At 38.7% G+C, this 26,675-nt stretch overlaps 2 long non-coding RNA genes across 2 annotated transcripts; one reads left to right on the top strand and one right to left on the bottom strand.

Annotated features, from left to right (window-relative positions):
- Positions 1-1,171: 1,171 nt before the first annotated feature.
- Positions 1,172-14,948, bottom strand: LOC149152590 (uncharacterized). Its single transcript, XR_016263299.1, has 3 exons — positions 14,671-14,948; positions 1,916-2,170; positions 1,172-1,819 (listed from the first exon to the last, which is right to left on the bottom strand). It is a non-coding gene; the product is annotated as an uncharacterized LOC149152590 (long non-coding RNA).
- On the top strand, positions 7,496-10,303 carry LOC149152591 (uncharacterized). The gene is made up of 2 exons (XR_016262654.1): positions 7,496-9,556; positions 9,706-10,303. It is a non-coding gene; the product is annotated as an uncharacterized LOC149152591 (long non-coding RNA).
- Positions 14,949-26,675: the final 11,727 nt, after the last annotated feature.

The following is a 26,675-nucleotide window of genomic DNA, read 5'->3' as shown; positions in this document are numbered from 1 at the left end:
CCATACATATCCATTTGTGGGTCTTCAAGGTCCCTTAAGCACTTTGAAAGGGATGTAATAGTAAATTGTGATCCCATATGGACAAATGGTAAGGAGAAATGACCAAAACCTCCTACCTTATGCCCATGTGTAAGCATACCTGTCAATGACAAACCTAAATTTGTTCCTACAATAGATTTAGATTTGACATGTAGCCTTGGGATTGAAGTCTTTGTTTTGTCCATTTTATCATGGATAATGCTCAAATACTCCTTTGGAAACCGCTCTAACATAATTCTATGGGCATAGTAGCAATATCTTCCACACATAACAATCTTGTTATGTTTCTTCAACCTACCTCGTGCCTTTTCTTCCATCTCTTTTGTAGTTGCTGACTTCATTTGTGCTCTCAACAGAATACATTCACTGCATTTACTGAAGTTGGTGTTATTTGAAAATGTCACATCTCGAAACTTAGTATTCCAGATCTTGCTCATTATTGACTGTGATATTGATGGGTAATTGAGCTTTTGAAGAGCATCATCGATCTCTTTTAACAAAGAATTTTGTGTGTAAGTTGAAGGAAGCAATCTTAAAGGAGTAGATGTTCCATCTTCTTCAACTTGACGTGTTGGGTTTGGTGAAAAATCTGAATTATCCATTACAATTTTGCGCAATATTTCTATGGCTGCCACTGTGTGAGCTCTTGCTTTGCATGTGTTGGTGTTACCATGAATAGCTTTGATCTGTCCATGTTGGAAATAATGCTGGTAGTTATAGAATGTGCTTTGAGGAATTTTATGTATCTTATACCATGCTTTCTTACAAATAATATTCCCATTAAATCTCATGTCCTTTACATTTCTAGCAATAGGTGGTAGGCCATGGCCATGGCCCTTTGACGTGACTGTGTTTGACATGAGTGAATTCAAGACAAATTCTCTAATACCATTTTTATTTATTTGTCTCATATCCCTTCTAGCACCTGCAATGGCCTTCCTATCCACATGTTGAAGACAATCTTTTCTACAACATACATCTGCTGCCAAAACTCGAATTTCTTTCTCTTCATCTATTTTTGTTTGACATTTTGCAATTTTTTTGTAGCCATAACTCGTTTAATCCTTTTATATGGCTTTGTTACATGCATATCAATTGAGTTTCTATCTTTTTCATTAAAAAAGTACCCATCCCAATTGTTTAAGGGATTTGTGTCCTCTATAACATCCCATATCACCATTTCCTTGGATGGCTCCTTGAACTTTTCCTTGACCCTTAATATCACACCTTTGTTGTCCACCAACTTATTTATTGGCCATCTAACCAAACAGTGTATAGACATATCCCCAATTCTTCATATCTCACAATTTCCATCTATCTCTTCTAGAAAAACACCAAAATCTATTTCACCTAGTCTTTCACCCTCAACAATGTCATCCTCGTGGACATTAACTAGCATTCCTTTGGCAATGCACATGCTTGTTCCCATGCATTCATGTGTAAGAGAAACCTTTGTACATATGAATCTAACCCTATCTTGGGGAATATTTGTGGCATGATCATGACAGTGAGGCTCCAAATCTGATTCTGGCCAAATTTCATAAGATTCTAATGCACCCCCAATTGTATGCTCAAATCCTGTTAGATGTGGTAGAGGATCATTATGTTTTAACACCTTCTCGATTTTAAGTTTTAACCATTATGCATCCTTTCTTTACCATCTTTCCATGCACTTTATGCCCAAGCTCTTTATTGAATATGGAGCCCTCGCCCACCTTCACTCCATGTTGCAAAAGATCTATCTTGTTTCCAATAGAAAATGTGGAAGAAACATTTGCACCTATAAACGAATATAAATAAGGTTAGTATTTACTCAAAAAAAACATTTATTATGCTATCAATAATATATAACACATGCTTCAATATTTTGATTTACCTGTGTTGTGTCTCAAATCCATGATCTTCCATGGATGTATGTCCCCTTCATTAACATCCTCATCAATCAAATCTGGTTGAGTTACATCAATGATCAAAATTGTAACATAACCAACATTAACCCTTTCTCCAACATAATAAGTTCCAAACTATGCAGATTCGACCCTTCCTAGCGCAATGACTTGATCATTAATAAGGAGATCAACATAGTCCCCTTTTGTCAAAATTATATTTTCCATTGTAGCTTGTATCAATTCTGTAACAACAATTAAATCGTAACTTGTAATTAAAAGGTTGAACTGTGTAAAGTGCGACTTTATATTTTCACAAAAACACACAACTTACAAAAAAGTAATATAGATGCAAAATTTTAAATAGTATGGTAGTAATATTGTATGTAATGAAACATTGTTTCCTCAAATGAAAGCTATAATCAATATCATTCCTGCTACTACAAACATAAGCATATTGCTAGAAGCAACATTACATGGTCAAATAAATCTAGCACATGCTAGATCTCCTTCTATGACAAACAAGCACATTGTCAATAAGAATATTCTAATGCAAAGGAAATCCACCACATGCTAAATTTCCTTCTAATGTAAATAGAAGCATATTACTCACAAAAACATTTCAAAGTAAAAGAAATCATACACATTCTAGAGTTTATTCTAGCACAAACACAATCACATTGCCAAAAACAACATTGCAATGTGAAAGATATCTAGCATACGCTTGATTTACTTCTAACACAAACAAAAGCACATTGCCAACAATAACATTGTAGGGAAAACAAAATCCAACAACTTCTATCAAAAACACAATCACATTTCCAATAACAACGTCGCAAGGTAAAATAAATTTAACGCATGCTAGCTTTACATGTAGCATAAATACAAGCATACTACCAAAAACAACATTTCATGCCAGAAGAAATCTTGTGCATGCTATATTTCCTTCTAACACAAACAAAATCACATTACCAAGGTGAAGGAAATCTAACACGTGTTAGATTTCCTTTTATAATAAACAACCAAATTGAAAACAACAATATTGCATAGCAAAAGAAATCTAGCACAACTTCTAGCCCAAACACAAGCACAACATTTCCAATAACATTGCCAAGGTGAAGGAAATCTAACATTTGCTAGATTTGCTTTTATCATAAACAACAACAATATTGCAAAGAAAAAGAAATCTAGCATAGTTTCTAGCCCAAACACAAGCACGTTTCCAATAAAAATATTGCAAGGTGAAATAAATTTAACGCATGTTAGCTTTACATGTGACACAAATACAAGAAAACTACCAACAACAACATTGCATGCCAAAAGAAATCTATTGCGTGTTATGTTTCTTTTTAACACAAATCAAGAAAGTGTAATGGTGATTCTCTATTGTGAAGACCTATATTAAAAGTGGTGTAATGCTAATAAGACCAATGCAGCTACTGCCAGGATACCAATGTAAAGTTTCATTGTTCAAAAGTTTAGGGCCTCCTTGGTAAAACCATGCATGTCATATTCAGTGACTATGGCATACTCTGAGGTAGATTCAGTAATAAATTTTGTGCATCAATAGAGTTTTGGCATTTTCTGGCTAAGTTAAGGCACCAACACCACAACTGTTATGAATCACCTAGTCAAGTCTCAAGAGAGAGCCTCTTTTGTCTCATCACTATATCAATCCATGAAATGGTGGAGAGCCTAACAACCTTCTCTATTAATCACTCAAGCTATACCAAATTGACAAGTTGTATTCCTACCTAATCAAACATTTTCCATGCTTTTGCTTCCTCATAAAAAGATAGCAGTCTAGGGGTTATCCTGATGCAAAATGTACCTCTTGACAGACTATGTTAACACCTTGTTTTAGGAGATTAACCCACTAGCCTTTGTTCTATGGCGACTTTCCAAACCCAATAGGTCCTCCATAAGATTACTCTCGTATTGAATCTAAAACCATTTAACTATGATTAATTGGTAGCACATGTAATTTGCAAGGAAGGGTCACAGTTTCAAGTTTGGACCATTTAGTCAGGTTTATAGCTTAAATGGTAGTTTCATACTTCGAGTTAAACTATCTTTGACATATATAATATAACTGACCTAGTCCATCTTTATATCACTACTACAACAATCCATGAAATGTGCATGCAAGGCCTAAAATCAATGCTTGACTTGGCTTCCATAATAATGTTCCACATTTGAATGGACTTCCCAAAAGATTGCATTGTGTTTATATAATGCTTCATGCATCTCTAGTAAAAACTAAAGGCTAGATGCCAAATGTGTTTGTCAGATGTTGCTTATGAATGCATAAGATAAGGTTGGTGTATTTCATATATTCTCATGCATCTCTAGTAACAACTAAAGGCTAGTTGCCAAAGGTGTTTATCACATGTTTCTTATGAGTGCATAGATAAGATTGGTGTCTTTCATATATTCTCATTACAATACTGAATGCTGGATCTAACTCTTCAACGGTCCATGGATTGAGTTTTAACTCGTTGAGGTATCTGTTACAATGGGCCAGTATCTTGAGCACTGGACAAACGGGTTGCTTGGTTTTTTATTGAATTCGATTACAAAGGAGGTATGCTAGAAACTCTTGACATCTTCTACGGTCCTCACTCAACCACACAACAAGTGGATTACTGGTAATCCCAATTAGATGTTTATGCCATAATACTAGACATCTAATATCAGAACGTTCACTCAGATTTTGTGGGGATCGTATCAAAAGGAATGGAATGGCTCCTGGTTTCAATCAAGTTCCTACTTTATATAATATGGAACACACCCCTCGGGAGCCCTCAAATGAACTGCATATGTTTGTGCTTAAGGAGGCTCCCATCCATAATTGCATAATAAAGGACACTAGTCAAATGGCTCTTGGAAAGATAATCCTTGGAATGGACTCCCAATCGGTGCCACATAGACATAGCATAATGGAGAATAATGTAGATTATATTATCATGCATATGGCAGGTCAACATTGACACATTTCCAAAGGCAAATATTCCAATCCATATCTAGATCTGAGGTCTTTGGTTTCATCTCCTCCCTTATATAAAAATACAGAAATGGATACTTCCCCTATCTCAATATAGATACAGATGTGGAAAACATAAATATATGATGAATCGTTGGGTCTTGAGCTGCTAACAATCAAAAGGGCCTTCTTTCAGGAAAAAAGGACGTTTATTAATCTGGATCACCCCGGAATTGGATTGACTAGGAAAAAGAAGGCATCAAGTATAAAATTATATCCTCTTGTGTTGGTGTGGGGTCCAAGCTCAATACATGATTTTATGAAACCATTGAAGCATCTCGTTATCCATCCATTGATCTGGGTACCTCCAATGAATACTACAAAGCAATAGAGCATGAGCTGTTCGCTCTTGCTCCCCGAATCATCCAGTTTCTTCACAGGCATGAGCTGTTCACTCTTGCTGATATTGGCTACCAACAATCTGTCATTTCTCCACTGAGTGGAGGATGGGGAGACTAAAAAAATTGTAGAATTATTTGGAATTAGAGTCAGGCCTTTTGTTGAAGCCCAGTAAGCTCCCATCCATAATTGCAGAATAAAGGACACTAGTCAAATGGCTCTTGGAAAGATAATCCTTTGAATGGACTCCCAATCGGTGCCACATAGACAAAGCATAATGGAAAATAATGTAGATTATATTATCATTCATATGGCAAGTCAACACTGACACATTTCCAAAGACAAATATTCCAATCTATATCCAGACCTGAGGTCTTCGGCTTCATCTCCTCCCTCATATAAAAATACAGAAATGGATACTTCCCCTATCTCAATAGATACATATGTGGAAAACCTTAATAATGATGAATCGTTGGGTCTTGAGCTACTAACAATCAAAAGGGCCTTCTTTCAGGAAAAAAAAGACTTGTATTAATCTGGATCACCCCGGAATTGGATTGACTAGGAAAAAGAAGGGCATCAAGTATAAAAATATATCCTCTTGTGTTGCTGTGGGGTCCAAGCTCAATACATGACCCAAACCAACCATGCCTCTAGTACTAGATAGAGTGTGAATGAAAAATCAATGCTGAATTTGCAGTCTTAGACCAAGGCTAATATCCAGAAGTGCTCTCTAGTCAGCATTTCACTCATCCTGTGCAGACAAATTAGAGAAATGCTCAAACAAAGCATTTTTAGCACCAGCACCATGATTTGATCTATTATGAATTCCTTTAAGACACACTCAATTTACAAACTAGCTATTAATGTAGTAATGTTATTGTCCAAACAAAGCTGAAAAGCACGAGCAAGAAGGCAACAACGCTAGCATTACTACAGTTACCAGTAGAGTAAAGTTCAGAAATACAAGCACTAAGACAAACAACTATATAATCAATTTAGTTTTCATCTCAGTAAAGTTTACAGGTGTAGGCATTAAAGATAATTGCAAAATTGAATAGTGCACAACAATCAGGCAGATCATTGTCAATGAAAAACATCACTTGTCTATTGTCATTTAGAATAGCATCACTTGTCTGTTGTCATTTAGAATAGGTGCCAAAGGTAACTGTCGGGAAAAAAAAGATGTACAAAGGGGAAAGCACAACAAGTGCACCCTAGAGCATGAGCTGTTCACTCTTGCTCCCCCAATCATCCAGTTTCTTCACAGGCATGAGTTGTTCACTCTTGCTGATATTGGCTGCCAACAATCTGTCATTTCTCCACTGTGTGGAGGATGGGGAGACTAAAAAAATTGTAGAACTATTTGGGATTAGAGTCAGGCCTTTTGCTGAAGCCCAGTAACTATGAGAAGAGGTTTTTGCATTGGCTCATTCAAAATTTTGAAAATAAACTGTGGTTATGGGAAAACAGATGGCTCTCTTTAGACAGTAGGATGGTCATGATAAAGGTAGTCCTACAAGGTATCATTGTCTACTAGATGCATTTGTTTCATTTTCCAATGTCAATTATTCACAAAATCAACTCCACCATGGCAGATTCCTTATGGGTTGGGTCTGGTTACAGAAATACACTTCACCTATCTAAACTAGACTCAATTTGCAAGCCCATTGATGGAGGTTGGGGCATCAAACACACTCACTTTCAATCTGGTGCAATCTATGGATGGCCTTCAAGTGCCTTGGTATTTAGCAAAAAATCATTATTAAAAAATATCTCAATCATGCTACCCTGGAAAACTGGATCCTAGTTGGGGCTCCGGTTAAGAATAATGTGTCTTTCATTTGGAATATCTTGACAAAATCTAAGCCTTGGATACAGGGATATATAATATGGATGGTTAGACGTGACGACATAATTCGCATTGACCTTGATGCAATCATTGGATTGGCTGGGAATCACATTCTTCGTCCCCCAATCATCCAGTTTCTTCACGGGCATGAGCTGTTCACTCTTGCTGATATTGACTGCCAACAATCTGTCATTTCCTCCTCTTCCAGTTGGCCACATGCTGAAAATTTGGCTCTTCTGATGGAGCTCAATGTCAAATGGGAAAATTACAGATCTCATCTCTATCATGCAGATATTGCTCTGTCTAAGAGGGCAGATATGCATTCTTGGGGCGGTCTTTCTCATGGTGGAGAAATCTCTACCAAAGAAACATACAAGTACATATACAACATGCAAAGGTAGTGCGCTAGAACTATTTAGAAAAATAAAGGCACCACCTAGTGCTATGGATAATTCAGTTGGTTGAACTACATAAAGTATTTCGAGGTGTGAGTTCAATTCTCTTTGGTGCATCCAGACTTGACCTGACCAGACTTTATGTGTTCAGTGGCCATCCAGTTCAGCCCTCTACAGTAAATCAGTCTTATCATATCTGGATTCATATTTCCACCCAATACAAAGGTCTAATCAGACCTGTAGCTATTTATCGACACCGTTCAGTCTACTGGCCATCCAGTTCAGCCCTCTATAGTAAATCGGTCTTATCAGTTCTGTTTTGATATTTCCACCCACTAGAAAGGTCTAACCAGACCCGGTCTTATCAGTTTTGTTTTGATATTTCCACCCACTAGAAAGGTCTAATCAGACCTATATCTATTTATGGACACAAGAAATAAAGAATGAAATGTTTCAGGAAGTTTCCGGGCATCCACCATGGCTCCAGCCACTGTAACTGCTGCAACTATTAATCGCTCTGAGAAGCCATATTCAGATCATTAAGAAGATTTTATATATGATCTTTTGGGTGGAAGTTTTCTTGTAAGTTGCTTTTGTTTTGAATGAACGCATGCTGGAGAAAGCAAGTCCGTTCATATGAATGATAGACGCGGGTGGGGTGAGAAATCAGAGACGTGGGGGCTCTTTTTTCCTTCTGATTCAACTTGATTGATGTCCAAATTTACCTCTGAAAACTCAGAGAATGCATGTCCTTGGAATGGTATTTGGTGTATGCAACACACCAGAGAATTGGTCGCCACAATATTCTCTAAATTAGGATTGGAAGGTATCATTTCCTCATCGCTTCACAATCTCTAGTTATTGTGCACTCTGAATCTTATAAAAAAAATTGTCATTGAGAGAATTCCATCATAGTTTGCGTAGCTTAAAGCGCTCCTGGGAATACATGACCTTAGTTTTAGTTCGCAGTGGGGTTTTATTTCAAAGGAACTCTCTAATTCTACTCACCTTTAAGGGGAAAAACTTGGAAGTTTGAGATGGTCCATACTTTGAATGGCCTTAAAGGAAGTATTCCAGCTCCTTTGACTTGCTGAACCCATCTTGATTCTCTGTCATCTTTTTGGCTTGAATCCAACTAGATCGATCTCATCTTTAACCACAGATCTGTAATTTTGGGATAGTGTTTGTGGATTCATTCAACTAGACACCACAATTACATTGGCACCTATGTAAATAACAGATCTGATGTTATATGGGCATGTAGCTTCAAGGACAGCATGGCGTAAAGCCATTGCCACTTTGAGTCAGTTGGCCTTCCTAAACCTGTGTAGAAGTAGCCTCACCAGCAAGATTTATGAACCCATCATGAGTTAACTTTGACAAATCTATGAGCAAGATTAGATCCAGCAGAAAACAGCAAGGAGGGACTCATTCTTGGAAACAAGCGGAATGGAGAATAGTGATTCCCCAATCTGCATGCAAGTTGAAAGTTGAAGCTTATATATAAGCAAGTAACGTGTTGTGAGGTACATTTTTTTGTGGTTCTGATTCATGCGAATTTGAACTTTAAATTTCATGGTTTACATAATATTTCATTACATGGTAGTTAAATAGATACAGTTACAAAGAACCAAGGTGTCCCAGATCTGAACAAAAATGTCTCAGATCTAAGCGGAATACAATTTTTCCAACATCTGTGGCAATTCTCTGTGCTCATTTTAATCACATCTTTGCCAATATTTTGGGAATTTTGGCCATTTGCATGGAGGCTACTATTGATACTCAATGGAAATCTGGACTCAGTCTTTTCAGCATCTATGGCAGTTTTCTCTGCTCATTGTTCCTAGACCAACTGTATCCAGCTTGCAGCTCAGTGAATATAGTCACAGCCTTTCCAGCGTCTATAGCAGTCTTCATCATTGTAATCACTTCTTGGCCACTATACGAGAGTCTTGAGCTAACTGTATCAAGTAGATGGGTACACGGGAAAATGCACTGACAGGTGAATTTCCTGGCACGTTGTACCTATTCAACGATCTTAGAATTTTAAGTTGTGCACTGGGTTTTCGTTTTTCTTCACTGGTCTCACGGTTTTTATATTCCTGGATTACAGATCTAATTAAGTTGTTTTTTATTATAATAATCTTGCAGGTGTTGATTTGAAGGGAAGTTTGAAGCTTGTTTGTTATGGTGTTGGTTTTATACAACAATAAATTCACCATAACAAGTTCTGGGAATTTGTAATCAATATTTGGAAAATCCGGTGGAAAGAACAGAGTATAATTGTTTAACACTAGCATGGGAAGCCTTAAAAGCCTGCCATTATTGAATTTGTATGCAAACAAATTGGGAGGGTAAATACATGTTCCTCTTCCTTAGCAATTTCTTTGGACTAATCATCCCTGAGAAGATAAATCCGAACAGGTACACATTCAAATCTTCGATTGTGATTTCGTTTCAAAGAAAAAATGCATAAAGATATTTCCAGCTAGAGGCGTGCAGTGCTGCAGTCCCTCTAACGGTCAGATTCTGTTGGTATGGTCCCATTCAACAAGTTGTTATATGGAATTTGGATCCATTGAAAGTGTGTGCAATTAGACAATTCCTTTGAAATAGAGCCGTATCGCAAAATAAAGGTGAGGTCACTAACATTCCAGTAGTGCTTTAAGTTGTCCAAACTATGATGAAATTCTTTCTGTCAAATGTTATATGAAAGATTCAAAATGCAAATAACGAGAGGTTATCAAGAGATGGAGAAAAGTGTATCTTCCAACCCTATAATTGAAGAAGATTATGGCATTGGCAACCACTCTTCTAATGTGTTGTCTGCATGAAATACCATTCCGCAAGCATACATTCTTTGAATTCTCAATGACCCAGTTGGACAGTGTTCCAATTATATCAGAATTTAACTGCCTTTCATAATTACAGTAAAGCCTCCAAGTCCCCGCTTTAAAATCCTTGCCCTCAATGGATGATGGGAATTGATCAGCTTCCTCCAGTGTGTGTCCATTCAAAACAAAATCAAGCCAAAAAGAACATTTGCCCAGGGGGTGATAAATTTGTAGCAGTTACTGGGGATGGCATGAACACAAGTAGCATCATAACACCAGCTTTATACAGTTCTTCCATGTTGAGAGCTAGGATTGCATTCTCTAGTCAACTGGTCGTTAATTGCATCCCTTTGCATTGTAAATTTCCTTCATAAGGATGAAGACATTGTCTATCTGTTTAAAATTTTATGAAAAAGAAATTTTATTATTGAAAGAAAGGAGTTGGAAGTATAATTCCAAGTTCTTAAGCAGAAGTCTTAAAATAGATGAACCTTTACCATAATATGTACTTAGCATTGAGTGTGATGTTGAGGTACACAAAACTCAGCTGTATGAAAAAGGTGAGCTTCGACAAAAGCTGTAAATTCATACTCGTGGCTTCATTTAGGCTATCTTAGTTTATTGAAAATAAAATTTATTTTTTTATTTATGTATTATAATTTTAACCAATGATTGGAAGCTTGTGAAAATTGCATAAAAAGCCAAAATCTAAAAATGGTGAAAATCAATAGGGTCATCAGAGTCTCCAACATGATTTTCAATAACCACCCATACTATATAGGTTGTAAATGTGGTATTATCATAAAATATTATAGCTTGCAATTATCACAAGTATAATAAAAATCATAATATTATTGGTAAAGATTATTGTATATGAAAAATTATGGAAACAATCATGTAGAGATTTTCTAACAAAATTATAGGTTTGAGGAAAACTCAAAGATAGTTTTGAGAAAGTTAACATGGGGCATGTATTAGAAGGGAATTTTTTTTTAAACATTCAAAATCATTGGAGTGATGATGATGTATTAGGTCCAAGACAATTATGGTGTGGTAACCCAATATAACAAACTAGAAATCTAATTTTTGCAAAAGATGCATGAGAGGCTTACATAGGTTAGCATCATGGGCGATAATAATCAAATATAATAGCAGGAGCAACTCTCCCTAGCCAAGTCAACAACCATGCACAAGGTTTATTTTTTGCAATTTGTTAGTGTTATTTTACACTTGTCGCATTATTTTCTCTTTCTCTTTTATTAGAGAGACGTTTATGGTTCAATCATGACATATAACCTCATGGAAAGGTGTTCCACATCATGATCTATCATTTCCTACTTCTTGCTCATTTACTGGATCTTTATCTTAGCCTCAACGTTTTATTATAAATAGAAGAGGTTTTCAAGTCACTTTGTACACACACTTAACTCTTGATCTCTCTCCACTTGTTTTGGGTTTTGCTGGCTAGAGAGATCTAGATGATGAAGCCCTAGACGCAAGAGGAAATGAGATAGTCTGGTCACAGTCAAGAAGTATTCTATATGTTGTCCTAATAGAGATATGATGCCCTAACCACAGTCCAAACTAGGAGTTGAAGTTCTTGTTCAGTTGTGCACTAATCTGCTATCAAGGGAGGGCTAATGCTGCCCTAAATGCAGTCTTAAAGGAAGAGTCATAGCCGCAGCCTTGGAGGAGCCCTAGTTGCTGTACAACGTGCCCTAGCCACAAGCCTTATATGCTGTCCTAAAGGGATTAAATCACAGTGAAGAGAGGCTCCTTCGATGTCCCAAAAGAAGGCTCTTCATCACAGCAAGGAGGCTTCCATACGCTGTCAAAGGAAGCTCCAAAAGAGCCCTAGCCGCAGTCTTCTATTCACAGCTAAGACGCAGTCAAAGAGAGCCTAAATGAACCCCTAATCCACAATAAGAAAGAGACTCAATACACAGTCCTAAAGGATGTGTTTTAGGTGTTGTTCAAGTAAGGAGACCTAACACATCTTAGCCGTAGTCTTGAAGCCCAACCGCATTGAAGGGAGAAGTCTCTACAACTGTCTTATGAGGAGGACCTATACGCTGTCAAAAGAGGTTCTAACTTTGAGTTTTCTTCTAGTCTGGGTACTTGTCTATGATTTATGGCACATATGCATGCCTTGAAAGTGTGAGAATGAACAAGAATAAACTCCTGGGATAAATACCCATTTGATTATAAGGACTTCTCTTACATTGATGTGAAAGTGTCAGGAAGGAAATTTTCAAATATCTTAACACAAAAACAAGCAATCACATTCCATTAAAATGCACTTAACTTTACATATGCCCAAAAGCAGAGGAAATAACTAAGCTGGAATTTGATCCAAGAAAATGCCCCATACTATCATCCTATGCTTAGTAATGCTTACAAGGAAATGGGTTGGGTATGTGTTTAAAGTTTGTACAATCAAAAAGAAAGAATCTAAAGGTAGCCCCAACAATCTGAACAGGCAACAGGATATTAGTTTACCAAGTCAATCTAATAATGTGGCACATATGGACTCATCTTGATATTGCTGCCTTGAGTTTACTCGCTATTTCACTTGTCAAAGCGAAGGATATTCCCTTCAATGATGTGTATACAATGGGCCAGTATCTTGAGCACTGAGGAATCAGATGAACGCTGTTGATTTGATCTCTCTAGAGGTAGCACTGGTGTATTCTAGCTGTGTAAGTGTCATTTAATGAGGTTGCAACTTTTCACATATTACAAAAATACGTGAATAAATGGCAAGATCATAAACAACCACACAAACGGTAATTGTTTTCCATTGAGAAGAATCTATATACCCCTCTCAAGGTCTTGCAAGGCAAGGACATGGATTGAGAAGAATATATATACTCTTCTCAAAATATTCCTAGTTCTCCAAGTCGCAACTGAGCCTCAAGAACTTAACAGTTGCGAAGCATTGAAACCATATTCTTGTACTCTGGTTTTCGTCATATGATTAAGACAATAAAAAACTATACAAACATATGCATCCTATTGATAAAATCGGTATACCCCTATCAAGGTCTTGAAATGCAAGATCGACTAGATTCACCCAGTTTTGGGTTGCGGTGTAGATATACGTATACTGCTCAGCCACAACTAGTATTTTTTCCTTCATCGCTTTCTTAGCAAGTGCAGAAGTGCCAAGAAAAAAAAATATATGATTTTTTGGAAGGTCAATAGTCGCGGGTGTTTTAGTATAATTTTATCCCTGAGATGACAGGTTATGACGAAATCTACAACGACTGGGAATCTGGTAGGGTATACGATGGGATGTAATGATTCTCGCTGGAGTGGGAGGAAGCTGCTATGGTCCCTGTCTCTTCTACTTTCCTAGTTCTGCTATGATATCGCTTGTTGTGCGTCTTTTCTACTTTCCTCGTTCTGCTATGGTCCCTGTCTCTTCTACTTCTGTCTCTGCAATTCAAATGTCTATGTGTACGATCGCAAATCTTCCCCGTCCGCAGACGAAATGGCTAACCTTCACTCTACTCTTCACAAAAGAGATCTAATTTGTCAAGGTTTTTAACCCAAAGGATCCATCTCCCCTAATGATTCATAAGAAATGCCCTAAGCATAATCATAACTTTACAAAATACTCAGAGTGGAGGGTCCCCTCCTTAATCTCCACCCAAATCGGCACTAGCTATCAATGTGCTCCCTCTTGATCAATCATCTCCTCAAACCTTCGATTTGATGTGCAAACAGAAAAAGCAATTCAGGGGAAGTGGAGGTGCCTTTGAATTAATCCGCCCATTTTTAGTTATGATGGGCATGGGAGCAATGTCAAAGATGATTGCAGGGCAGGAACTGATCAGGGAAAACTCTTTGATTACCAAAGAAAGTGGGATGGTACGCCTCGGCAGAGAAATGCCCTCCAAATACTAATACTAATGAAAATTGTTGTGCCCTCCATGCAATGGAAAAATGATTCAAAAGAAATTATTTTCGAGTTGAAGAGGTGACCCTAGGAACAACTTTTGTGCCCTCCATAAAATCGAAAACCCCAGGAACAACTGTTGCACCCTCAATACAATCGAAAAATGATTCAAAAGAAATTATTTTCTAGTTGAGGAGGTGACCCCAGGAATAACTAAGGAGGTACGTGAGGTGGATATAGAGGGGGCTACAGAGGAGGCAGGAATGGCACTGGAGAGGATCGAGAAGCTAAAACATACATAAAAATTTTGCCTGCAGTTTCTACACCCTATCTTCAAAGAGATATTTTTTAAGAAAACAAACAGAAAGCTAAAACACATACCTGTTTTAGGCAAAAACTATGGAAGATCGGCCTCACAGAAAAAATAATAGTAAACGCAGAGCTGGTAAACCTGTCTTGGCTATTACTCCTCAAAGCACATTGATCTGTTTGCGCAAAAGTTTCCCAAATCGTTGAATACCAAATATTTAGAGCCCAACTTGCCAAATATCATATAATAATATAAGTCAGCTGGTTCAGAAAATAAGCTTTCCTCTTGGGCGTGAACCCTGACAGTGACACCTTAATCAATCGTTGGAAGAGAATGTTCAGGCGATGGGACTTCGAGCCAAGGAGATAAGAACAACCAATTCGAGCTAGGCCCAGCGAAGGAGATAAGCGAAATTTTAAATTTTCCCACAAAATTTTAAATTTAAGTCTTCTTCATAATATTTTTTTAAAGGTTCATTTGCCAGCAGTTCTATTAATTGAATTTTCCCACAAAATTTTAAATTTTCTCACAAAAATGTTTGAAAATTCTTCATCATAATAACTTTTTAAATGTTTATTTGCCAATAGTTCTATTAATTTGTGCATTTATTTTATTAATATAAACCATATAATATTAACTAACCTGTGCATCATAAAAATTTTATAAACACACATTTGCATCCTATAAACTATTCATCTTAGAGGCATTGGGAAGTGGTTTTGTACAATGTGCATGGTTTATATTATTGCTAAATATTAAAAACCATTCGTAGGCCCTAGGATGATAATAGTGTTTCTTCTTAGATGATGTCCAAGGCCCTAACAAAAGTCATCCTTGTTGGGCAAATCCGCACATTAAACCTATACAACATTTATATACCTATGGTTTATAATGATGGCAAATAGTGCTCCTCATCACCTAATTGTGCAAAAAGCCCCAACTAACCTAGTCTAGGTTAGATGTCCCCGATATTAACATATTTGCCTACATTATCCATTAGCTCATGGAGATAGAGGGTTCAAGGAATCTCACTTGATGGTTGGGGACTATAGTCCATCAAGAGGTCAAATGTCGGGCTAACTGTGTTAAGGACACCTCAAGATCAACCAACACTAATGCAATGTATTAGTTGTTCGTACATCGACCTATCAAAATGTCACAATATTGGGTAGTAGACATTAGTAAGTAGGACACTAGTCACCAACAAGAAACCTTGATAACTATAGAGTAATGATGTGGTGAGTGGATGTGGACCCAAGGATACCACATGTCAATTGTGTGGCAGTTGATTTGACATGCTAACGTCTCATTATGATGTGGCACCAATGTGGGTCTAGATGACATGGCATACCAATGTGGCAAGTGATGTGGGATGTTGACATGGAAATGGAAGGTTGACTTGGCACCAAGGTGATGTATAGGTGGTAACCATATAGTGGCGACGTGGATGTTGGGCTTTTGGATGTTAAGATATCAACTAATTAGTATCAATGACACTCTTTAGCCTCTTCCCGAGGGCCCAGTGGCTTGATAGCTCGACCATTGGCCTTTAAAGATATTGGGTATTGAGAAATTAGGGCTTCAATCTACAAGCTTGTCTGTATGTTAGGTGTCGAGTATCAAGACAGTAAGTATGTATAGAGCATTAAGGAAAATCATGTGTTTCGTGTGAATTTGGGCAAGCTTAGAAGTCGAGTTGCAAACTACTACAAGTGTCCTTATTTTTCTACAAGAAACAGTGTAATGTGAAGTTGAATATGCTAAACGTGATATTGGATGGCAATGATGCTAAGGAGAAGTTGGAAAATTGAAAAGTGCACCTATCCAATGCATCAAAACAACTTGTGGTAGGGTTAATCTAACAAAATGCAAGGTTGTAGTGCTTCTTGTACTTGCAAAATAGAGTAGAGTGTAAGAAACAATGAATAATACATAATGAACAAAATATTAAAAATAGTAATGTGCTTCTTGTACTTGCAAAATAGAGTAGAGTGTAAGAAACAATGAATAATACATAATGAACAAAAAATTAAAAATAGTAATGGAAATGAACTAAGTTCAAAGTAAAAATTCTATATAACTAATGTAACAGTGCTACAACTATCATCAACAAATGTTAAGATAATCTGCAAGAAAAAATTGCTCATAAACTATCTAAATAAACATGCATGAAAGTAATGTTCATAAATATTTTGTAGACATAAACAAATGTGTGAACATAAATGATACAAGAGGGATATCGACCACCTAGGTTGGGCCTTAACACAAGGAAACTTAAAAACCTTAGAAGAAAGCTAAACTAAGAGCTGAAATCAAATATCACTTCGATTAGCAAAAATGTTGTTTGTACATGACAAAGTTACAAAAAATGCTTAGAATCTAAACCTCTCGTATTATTCACATGCTTTCCTATGATTTTCTTCTAATCCTATTATGCTACTCAAGCCTATTGTTTGTACAAGTGGATAGGAGGAAAACTCCTTGAGTGGAGGACTGCTTTCCCTCCAAAAATCAATAAAAACCTAGATCTTGTTTCCTAGATCACCACGTAGCAATAGTAAGGAGGATTTACTATCCTTAGGAAGTCGTGTTGGTTTTATTTTGTAGAAGGTAGTAGGCCCCACAAATATCTCTAGATGATTCTCCTTGAAATTTGTGTAAAATCCATTCAAATATTACACAATAGTCATGTTTTTTTTTTTTTTTTTTTTTTTTCACAAGAACGACTATGGATTATATTAGCTGATTGGCCTAATTGCCAGAGTTCTGATTACAATGGGAGTTGTCCACGTCCAAAATAGAACCGACCTCCTGAAGTATTGAATTTGTGTTCCTCTTCCAGCTCTTTTTAGACTCTACAATGGAGTTGATTTCTGTAATTTGTCCAAGCTTGAAAATGCAAACAAACTGATTTAGAATCAGGCAATAAAACATAGCTTCTGAAGTGATTATGGTATTGGATCCCAAGTTTCTATCCTGTCCCTTATCATTGCCCTGGCGGAGAGAAGAGCGGCCTAATTTGCTTCACGATCTGCTTCTTTATTATTTTCTCTTAGTACATGGAAATATTTCAGATTTTGGAACAGCTTTCCCAGGCTTCGAATTCTTTGAATCTGCCTTGCTAATCTTAAGTCTCGGGGGGTAGTGTTGGTTACCATGAGCTTTATGATCACTTGAGAGTCCCCTAGAATGATTGCCTCCTTGATTTCCAGGCTCAATAGCAGTTTGAGACCTTGATACAGGGCCAATTCTTCTGCTTGAATGCTGGAATTGAACCCTAGCCCCTAGGCAAAGCTATGAATCAGGGTGCCTTCCGTGCTATTTACCGTTCCTCCTGCCCCAGCTTTGCCAGGATTTCCTTTTGCTGCCCCATCGAAAAAGAGAGAATGAACCTTATGATTGGAGATCCAGGCTCGAAACTCTTCCTTATTTATGCCTCTTACTTGCCATTCCTCAACAGGAATAATGCTTCTGTTGGCTTGGCGGAATTGAAGATTTAAAGAAGCCCCCCAAATAATGTCAAGTTGACTAAGATTCGAATCGTCTTTAAAATCCTCCAGGCATTCTTTTAGCTGGATTTTTATTTTAGCCACTACCACTTTTACATCGTGCTGGGTATTTCTGAATATTCTACTGTTCCTCTCTAGCCAGATTTGCCAACAGCAAATTTTGAGAAGAGAGGACCAGGCGGCCTTTATCATTTTATTTTTAGACGGGGGAGCTGGATATCTATTCTGCCAGTTAGTGAAGAGTTCGGATATGGAGGCAGGCAGAACGAAATTTGGATTCCATTGCTCCATCAACTCTCTCCAAACCTGTTCTGAAAAATTGCAGTTTAATATCAGATGGGTGACACACTTCGCCTTCTCTCTGCATAACGAGCATCTCGACGGACCATTGATGCCATGCCTCTGCAGGTTCTCGTCGGTGAGTATTTTACCGTGACAAAGCAACCGATTGAACATACCGATCTTGGGCAATGATGGTATGTCCCAAACTGTTTTCCACGGAGCCGGATCAGGGGGCGCATACAGGATTGCAGCAAGGTTCGAGTAGCCACTCGACACAGTGTAACCCGCCGCCAAAGAGTCCCAACCTCTTCTGTATCTCCTGCGTATGTGTGAGGGGGCAGCACTGATTAACAAGTCACAAAGAAGACTCACGTCCTGTAGAAATTCCGCCGGTGGGTCGAGGAAGTTCCAGCCAACCCAACACGTCCCTTCCCACTTGGAAATGTCCTAGAGAGTGCGTTTACCTGTATTTGTGATCCAATCACACATATTCTTCAGAGAATGACAGTCCCTAATCGGGTCGCGATCCATTATGCGATCTGACCATATGTTGATTTTTTTCCCATTTCCAGGGATCCAATAGGCCTTGGAACGGATCAGAGGGGCAGCTTTAGAGCTGAGTCTGGTGAATGAAGAGGTTCCTTGGGGAAGAGGCCCATCCAGACATCTTGCCCTTTCGCCATTGAAATATTTCCTCCAGAGCGCTAGTTGAGCCCAGCCAGGGTTGGGCGCTATGATTTTCCAAAGAAGCTTAGCTCCCATGGCGATGTTTTGAAGGGGAAGCTTCTTGAAGTTTAGACCTCCCTCCATCTAAGGTTTGAGGATTGTCTTCCAGTTGACCAGGGGGAATTTCCTCTCATTTTGCTTACCTCCCTTCCAAAAGAAGTTTCGAATGTGCTGGTCCATTTTCTGAAGGATGCCGACGGGAGCTAGAAGCACAGAGAACTGGAATAAAGGGAGACTGCTGAGAACAGATTTGATTAGGACTGTCTTGCCTGCAATATTTAACCAATTATAGCCCCATGCCTGAAGTTTGACCTTGAATTTTTCCAGTTGAGGTATCTAGTCCCTGCTATAGGCACGTTTGAGGAAGATAGGCATTCCTAAATACTTAAATGAGGTCCATACAACAGAGCCAGCAAATCCTAAACATCTGGCAATGGGGATGAGCATAGGGGGTGGGGTATTCCAGCTGTATATGTGACACTTTCCTTTATTAAGACAGCTTCCTGACATTGTGCCAAACTCATCCAGAGCCTCTTTGAATCTTGTGGCTGAGTGGATTGAAGCAGCCCCAAGAAGCAGTGTATCGTCTGCAAACAGGGCATGGTTTATGTTTTGAACTCCTCTTGCAATGCAAATCCCTGGAATCTCCTGATCTTGCATTTTTTTGTTTAAGTGGAAGCTGAGAACTGATGCTTGGATAACAAACAGCAGAGGAGACAGGGGGCAGCCCTGCCTTAATCCTCTTGTAGCTTTAAAGAACCCTGTAGCTCTGCCATTGATTAAAGGGGCTATCCATGGCTCCGAGATACAAGCCCGGATCCATTTTATAAATCTCTATCCGAATCCAAATTTTTTTAAAACATTCAACAGAAAGCTATGCCTAACACGATAAAATGCATTTGCTAAATCCAGTTTGATGACCATACCTCTTTCCTTGCGCTGGTGACTGGAAAGGATTGCCTCTTGAACTAGGATGAAGTTATCCACCAACTCTCTTCCATGGATGAAGCCCCCTTGATTCTCAGGGATGATTTTAGGGAGGATGTGTTTCAGCCTGCTAGCAATGATTTTGGTGATCAGCTTGTAGCCAATATTACAAAGAGAGATGGGGCGGAATCTGTTAAACGAATTGGCGCCCTTCTCTTTAGGTATAAGAGCAAGGAACGAGGAGTTTGTGCTTCCTCCAATTTTCTGGCAATCTTGCGATTTTTGAATCATTTTGAGGAGATCATTTCCCACAATGTGCCAGCAGGATTGAAGAAATCTGGCAGAGAAACCGTCAGTTCCTGGAGCTTTATCAGGGTCCATGGCAAAGAGAGCAGCTTTGACCTCCTCCATGGTGACTTTGGCTTCTAGCTGGAGGTTCATTTGAGCTGAGATTGAAGAGGGGAGTCTCCTATTTCTCCTTCCTCCTCCGAGTCTTCCGATTCTTGGTCCTCATCCTCAACTTCTTCTGGGGTTCCTTTTGAGCTTTCTGCTACGCCTGAACCCTTGGAAGGATTGGGCTGACCACCTTTCTCTAGAGTGACTGATTTCTGGGCCTCGACTTCATGGGTGTCCTCTGGTTGAGAGTTGAGGGGATCAAACCTGTTTTCTAGGGTAGTCTTGGGCTGGGTTTGTGGAGCAGGGCCCTGATGAGGATTGCCATTGGATCTTCCCACCTTCTGAGTCTTGTGAGAATTTTTTGTTCGCTTGACTTGATTCCAGCCGTCCTCCTTCCCTTGCACAGATTCAGTATTGGACGGACAGCTTCTGGCGAAATGCCCATAAACATCGCATTTCCGGTATTTAAAGGGCAGCTGTTCGTAGTCTAGTTTCTGCATGTGAGTCCAGCTTCCAACCTTGATTTTAATGGCCTCTGGAAGTCCCTCCTCTAGATCCACCTCCATGCAAATCCTGGCACAATCATATTGTTCCTTGTTGTTTTCCCGATCTATAAATTTCCCTAGGGCATTTCCTATATGCATCAATGAGTCCCAGTTCTAGCAATGCACTGGAAGATTTGGCAGCCTGACCCACACTGGGACAACTTTGGGTACATCCACTACCGGATCGAAGTCCGGAGTCCATTTGTTCAGATACAGTCCCTGGGGGCCCATGAAGTAGGGTTCGTTTCGAAAGATCAGGTCTTTGTCGTCCTTTGAGGTAAACTCGAAGAGGAAGAATCCTCTCCCCAGGAAGTAAGAGGTCACACTTTCTTGGATCAATGACGCCTAGTTCCTTTTGACCCAGTTCTCTGTGGATTTTGGAGAAGGCCAAAGTCCGGTGAACTGACCTACAAGGTCTCTCTCCGACAAAGAGAGTGCTACCTGGATCGGGGTTTCCGGAGGGAGGGAGATCTCCGGAATATCGTCCAGTTTCTTGACAAATTTCGCATCTTCGACATTCTTATTCTTAGGGAGACCTTCTAGGAGACGATTGAAGGCCTCAGCTGATGAGGACGGGGGGAGGGGCTGCCTGGGGAGTGCCCAACACCTCCATGGACCCAAGCAGCCTGCCAAGCTCAATCTGGGACTGCTTAATCCTTCAATGAACTGGCCGGCCTCATTGAAGCTTCCTTCCGCAGAGAGCAGAGAGAGCACTTGCGCGCAGCCTGAGGGACGCGAAGAAGCGGAACAGGGAAGGGCCGAGGGCGATCAGGGCCGATCAGGGTCGAGGGCGGTCAGCCAATAAAAAAATCGAGGGTACACAATAGTCATGTTAGGCACATAAAGTATGAAAAATATCTTGGACTCTCCTAAGAACTCATTAAGCTAGGAAAGTATTATTAAGTGAACAAAATTAGGTTCAATATGGCCTTTATGTGCCTAGGAGTGGTAAGAAAAACCTTATGGGAGACTCATCACATATATTAATTGAGAAGACAAATTTTGAATTTATCAATTATTATGCAATTTAATAAATTTTATACTTAATATTAATTTAAAATTTAAATATAATCTTAGTGTATTGTGTATGGCATAAGAAAATAATATGAAGTGTTATCAACCAATTTCCTTATATTTATTTGTAGTCATCATTATGTTTTTTACCCTTTTGCATATATCGGGCCCTTCATTTTGAGCTTGTTGGAGCACGAACATTAGTTCAACACTAGGAATATGCCTCCTCCATTCGTTCTTAGTGTATTGTTTGGCTTTGAGAGGTCAAATTAGTCTTTTCTAACCAACATCCATACTTAGTGTATTGTTTGGCGTTCAAAGCATCAGATTAGTCATTTCTAACCAACATCCATATATTTTTTCTAGAATATTTCATTCCCTAGAATTTTTTGGTATTTTTTGTCAAAAATTATATAGTAGAAAAGTTCTCGCATCACACATCAAACCAAAAGGATACAAAACAACACACACACTTCTATGTACAAGGTACAATCACAACTCAATCAAAACAATCATGTCAATGTGTGCCTATTTTGGACACAAGAAAAGGATTCTCGTACATGAACTCATGGAGGAGTTGAGGTACCATATGGTGTGCTACGATGGGGCCATGCCATACAAATTTTAAATATGAGACTCCTAAAGATTGATGATAACAAGGAAAACCTAGAATCATAGTGTTATTAGGAATAACCAGAGGACATAAAAAGTGAGTGGTCTTGTGAGCTACTGTGGCTCCATGACAAGGATTAGGAAGACATAAAGGGGTGACAAGAAACTCATTGACTAGTAGCAATGTCATGTTTTTGCCCTATCTAGGCCATGCACTCACTCCCCATATTTGAGGATGTCTGCCAATGGACCGATTGCCTGGTCCATGAAATCCCCAGGACTAATGCACCTTTGCATTGTGATTGCTATTACTGCGATGAGTATTATTGCTACTAGCCCCCTGTTGTGGCTGCCCTCTTCCTCCCATAGGAAAAAACATCACTGGATACCTCGAACAAGACGGGGTCCGGGAACAACGACTTATGACTAAATATAATAATTTGTTGGTCTTTGCATACCACCTCTAGCTTAACAAGCCTGGCAAAGCTTAGGATTGAAAGAAAATATATTTAGTAAAAACCCTAACGCTAAGGGTTTGACAGTGAAATTGTGGACAAATCCAGCGAAATAAAGATCGACAGATAGGGGAGAAGGAGGCTAGCTCAAAGCTATGGTCGAATCCCAACGACTTGAACAAATTTCCATAGTAATGAAGCTTCAATGTCCCAGACTGAGAAAAAGTCAATTAAGCGATCTATAGAAGCCTTTGAGTTTGTTTTCGTGGTTTCTTTAAGACTTTGTGATTTTCACTGATGAAAAGATATTAAGCGTTCACCAGCTGCAATTAGTAACACTTTCGTTCAAAGTTTATCCAAGCAATTAATTTTGTTTTTATAGTTTAATGTTATTAAAAACCTATCCTTCATAGGTTGGATGACTATGGTGATATTTCTTCCCAGGCTTATTCTCTCTCGGGTTGGAAAGGGGTATTGTTCTGGAATTAATAAGGCTTTGGTTCAAAGTTTATTTGAGCAATTAATTTTTAATTTTAATTTTAATTTTAATGTTATTAAAAATATACCTTTCATGGGTTGGATGACTGGTGATATTTCTACCTATGGTCATTCTCTCTCGAATCTTTTGGAAAAGGGTATTGTTGTGTAATGGAGGTATTGGAGGCCAAACAAAGATGGAAGATACACTTATGTGAGTGGCCCAAAGAATATGATATATCTGATATGACCTAATGACCTAAAATATATCTGAGAACCATATCCTTCTCACTCTCCCTCTCTCTCCCACGCTTTCCCACTCTCTAGATCTCTCGGTACCTCCCTCTCCCTCTCTCTCCCTCACTCCCTCTCTCCTTCTCCCTTCCTCCCTCTCTATCTCTTCCTCTGCTTCTCTCTTTATCTACTACTCTTTCATGCCCACTCTCTCTTTATATCTTTATCTCTCTCTCTCTCTCCCTCTATACATATCCTTATCCCTCTCACTCCCTCTTTCTATCTCTCTACCCAGAGTTATTTTAGTACATGCACCATAATTCATACACTAGCGTTGAGCTCCACAATTGTGTTTAAGCATAGATCTCTACTTAACCATGATGACAAATCATCAAACCACAATCAAGACTTATTAGTGCACACAATGAATTGGGTTAACCCACACATTTCCCACATCATCTAATTTATTCTCACTAAGCTAATAATGGTCATATGCCAAAACCATTATTCAAAATTGACCTAATCGCTAGATGTCTTCCTCCTATGCTATCCACATTGTTGGTCAATATCCCCTATATATGGCTCAACCGATATCCCCTATCCTCATGCTAGTTCTTGGGCTCAAAGTTGTGAGTACCACGATTAATAGAAAGATGATATTGAACATAGATAAATGCATTAAGAAATAAATTCTAATGCATTTGGATTATATTGTTTTGGATTAATGATTCCTTTATGCATTTCATTATAGAAGCAAATATGTCCCTCCAAAGTTGCTTGAGTGTCTACTAAAAGAGGACCCAAAGTTTATCCTAATTCATGGAACAAGGTAGCAATCAACCTTAAGCACAGATCTACTACTAGACACTAGATCAACTTTAGAGGGACATATCTACTTCTATAGTGAAACGTGTAGAGGAATATTTAATCCAAAATAATATGCTCTGAATGCATTAAGATTTATTGTTCAATGTATTAGGATGTTGTGGGTTGTCTCTTCCCTGTCTAGTTGAATTTTTGGATCCCCTTATCTCCTTAAGATCCCTCCAATTGTGGTTAGAGTTCTTAGATGGCTGTTAGGAGGAAGCCCCTTTCGGAAAGGGACATACAATTTGAAGGTGTCTAGTTTGTTGGGCCATACTAATACCTTCTCCAAATAACAATAGACGTCCATTCTCATGCACCTTGGTGCATTTTGTTTTTTTCTTCCCCCCCCGTTCTCTATGCGTGGTCTATTGGGTGTTGTTCATCCTCTGCTGACTCATACTCATTCGAATCCGCTGCTCTAGTATCCTCAATACAAGGTTCCTGACGAGTGATGCCATCAAAACGTCCTGAAGTGCGAGCCACATGAGCAGGCTGCTAGCCTTGGGGGTCTGCTCCTGATGAGCATGGTACATTATTCCCAGCATTTACGACGCCATATGTATCAGTCCCATGAACGCTCGTGCCCCCAACCACCACATAAGACGCCCCCTGTACATTTGTTGCGAGACCTTGTTGTTTGAGTTCCCAATACTGTAACTCTGGTGGTGATGGGATATTCAGGACTGGTTGAGCTTGGTCCTCCTGCAGTTGAAGAAAGTTTGGATTTACCATCGAGCTCGGGTGGGAAAACCCTAGGGAATTTAGTGAAACCTTCACATCATCCATCTCTGACGTAAATGCATTGACCTGGATTTCCAGTTCATGGTGTATCGCTGGTGAAACCCCAGTTTGGTGTTGATGTGGCCCCTCAACCCAAATTTGGGAAGCCTCCATAGAATGAGAAGAATAATCCACAAGTTCCTCATCGATACAAAATGATGTTCACATGTACTTTGTTATAATATCCCCATGTGATGTTGTGCACAACACCCTCCGAGAGACATTGGCCCAACTGAACAAAACGTTCACCTCCACTGTTCGATCCCCTTACTAGTTGACCGAGAAAACCCGCGAGACCATAAGTTGCCAAACTGCTGCAGATAAATATAAACTAGGTGTATTGACCCTTGTTTGCTAGCGTTGTGACCATTCTCTCACGTTGTTATTGCTCCCGGGTGTAGGTGAAAACCCATCTTCGCACTAGAAAAAACCCTAGGGTTAGACCGCCATGGAAATTCCTGTCGGATTCTTCCATCTGATCTTCTCTAGACAAATTCCTTATTTCCATTTGATTTCTGTTCTATCTACAATTTCTTATCTAATATTGGAGCATCTCCATAGATTAGTTAACCTTACTAAACCAAACATTTTATTAGAAATAATCATTAATCTTATAATATTACGACTTCATTGCACTTTTTGACCACACACAACTTGTTTTTATGTCACCATAATTCACCTTTAATGTAACATGATTACTTTGAAAAATCAACCAAAATCCCCTCAAATAATTTTTCCTACATAGAATTCTTTACCATAAACAATACCTCAACCATTAAGCCAAAAAAAACACTTAAACATTTCATTTAATTCCAATTCAACTAAAATCCCCTCAAATAATTTTCCCTGCATAGAATTCTTTACCATAAGCAATACCTCCCCATTAAGCCAAAAAAAACACTTACACATTTCATTTAATTCCAATTGAAAAACACAAAAGCATTTCATTTAAGTTCCATTCAAGGTTTCATGGCATTTCTGCTTTTCAAATATCAAAACTTGTTCATTTCCCTCGCGTTCCAGGGTTTTTCAAATATCAAAATTTTTTCATTTCCCTCGCGTTCCAGGGAGGAAGGTCGCCATATCATCCCATTATGTTTCTCAAAGATGAGAATTTATTCATTTCCCTCACGTTGCAGGGTTTTTCCAGGGAAGAAAGAGGAAGGTCGTGGCCATGTTGTCGCAGGTTTGATTTGATACATTTGGTTGAATACAAGAAATTGGATTCTAGGTGCCTCCAATCGTGGTGGTT

This window comes from Pinus tabuliformis, chromosome 9 (assembly GCF_031772625.1).
Source record: "Pinus tabuliformis cultivar Carrire ecotype Pingquan chromosome 9, CPIR1, whole genome shotgun sequence".
Classification (NCBI taxonomy): Eukaryota; Viridiplantae; Streptophyta; class Pinopsida; order Pinales; family Pinaceae; genus Pinus; species Pinus tabuliformis.
The sequence above is the reverse complement of the archived record's forward strand: the minus strand, read 5'-3'. Positions and strand labels throughout refer to the sequence as shown.